We start from the raw sequence: 2,274 nt of genomic DNA on the forward strand, positions 1-2,274 counted from the left end.
CTGATGCCACATTCTTCTTCATATAACCCAGCTTCTCAGCTTATGTGCTCAGAGTTACAGTACCAATTTGAAAGCTTTCAGTGTTGCCTTGAACTGCCTCTTGGTCTGTCTGGGTTCCTAATGAGCACAATTAAGTGTTCCGAAATACCCATTCTCTACAATGCTGTCCATAGTTTGTCTTGATCCATACAGTCTAAAGCATTTGCATAGTCAACAAAGCACACAGGTCAACATCTTTCTGGTGTTCTCTGCTTTCAGCCGGTATCCATCTGACATCAGCTATCCCTCATTCCACATCCTCATCTGAATCCAGCCAGAACCTCTGGCAGCTCCCTGTCAACGTACTGTTGTAGCCATTTTTTAAATATCTTCAGCAAAATTTTATTTGTTTGTGATGTTAATGATATTGTCTGATGACTTCCAGATTCCACTGGGCCACCTTTCTTCGGACTGGGCACAATTATGGATCTTTTCCGATCGGTTGACCAGGTAACTGTCTTCAAAATTTCTTGGCATAGCTAAGTGAGTGCCTCCCTTACATAGATCAAGGCTCTGACCAAATAAATTAAGGGTATTGCATCCCACCCTTAATCCTTTTATCAGATCACATCATGGGATATCACTACATAAGTGCCAAACCACTGAGGATCATGGTCCAGCCACATTGACACATGTTTTAGGTGGGACACAATTTAATCTGTGGCAGCCCTTTAGGTAATAGACTCATAACTGCTCTCCCTAATATCCTGAGATGGAAAAAGAAGTTCAGGGAGGTAAAGCAATGCACGGAAGGCAACTCAGCAAATCAGAGGCCAAAGTTAACTCCCCTATGGCTCTTGCCAAGAATGAAAGTCAGTGTTCTGATCTACAGGATGGGAGACAATCATAAGCATGCAGACTTTGGAAGACAAGGACACAGTTTCAGCCTGAGAGGGATCAAGGTCTGATCTTGAGTAACTTCACCCTCTGCTTATGCAACTGATGGAACCACTGGCGTCATGGGCGTTTGGCCCAAGAGAAAAACCCTTTGATGTGTGCTGGGTCTCTGTGCCATATAAGCTGCTCTACCTCCCACAGTGGAAACATTTTTCACTGTAGAAATCAGCAAGTGCTACCAACCAAGTCTTAATTTATTGTTTTGTTGGTTGTTTGGAACATGGGTGGGTGAGCTGTCTTGAGACAAATCTGGACCATATCCTGTTTCCTTTTGTTTTTCTTCACCATCTATTTTTATAAATAAAGTTCCATTGGAAGAGAGCCACACCAGCTCATTTACACATTGTCTGTAGCTGCATCTTCACGGTATAGCACAGGCAGAGTGTAGTAGTTACGGTCCAGGCTGTGAAACTGTCAAAGTCTGAAATCTTTACTATCAGGCAGTTTTCACATAGAGTGGGCCAACCTCTGTTCTAGATTTAAGAAAGTGATGAAGAATGCTCAGATGGCAGTCTTCACACAGGTTTCCCAGATGGATGCTAACCTTGAAAGCAGGTCTTATGTTCTTACACAAATGTTGTTGTTGTTGTTAAGTGCCGTTGAGTTGGTTCCGACACATAGCGACCCTGTACAGGGGTTCCGAGGGTGTAAATCTTTACGGGAGTAGAAAGCCTGATCTTTCTCCCGCGGAGCAGCTGGTAGTTTCGAACCACTGACCTTAAGATTCGCAGCCCGATTCGTAACCACTACGCTACCAGAGCTCCTTTATAGTAACCTTTATATCCATACCCTGTCTCTGTTTTTTAACTTAACAATGTACCTTGGAGATCTTTCCCCATCACTAGATAGATAGTTTCTTCATTTTTTTAATTGTAACTTAATGTTTCCTTATATGTAACCAAACTCCTGAGGATGGACATTTAGACTACTTAGTATTCTATCATAAACCATGCCAGTAATGAACGTCCTGATAAATGAGGATGGAAATTCACATGGGAATTGAGCTATAGTGTTTGTTCTTAATGTTTTATTTTGTTTTGTTTTAAGTATAATGGACCACTTTGGTGTTTTTTTGTTATGTGCTGTCGAATCAGTTCCGATTCATGGCAACCCTGTATATGGCTTCTGAGGAGCTGTTGGTGAATTTGAACCACTGACCTTGCAGTCCAGTACATTATCCCACAGTGCCACACCTGGACTTCAATGGACCACTTTAATAGTCTGGTAAAATCCATCAGCCCCTTCTCAGAATAATGTTTTAAATGCATAAAATAAAATACAAATGGTTACAAAGGATATTTACATTGCAATACTGCTAAATATATATATATATATATT

This window comes from Chrysochloris asiatica, unplaced genomic scaffold (genome assembly GCF_000296735.1).
Source record: "Chrysochloris asiatica unplaced genomic scaffold, ChrAsi1.0 scaffold00078, whole genome shotgun sequence".
NCBI classification, from domain to species: Eukaryota; Metazoa; Chordata; class Mammalia; order Afrosoricida; family Chrysochloridae; genus Chrysochloris; species Chrysochloris asiatica.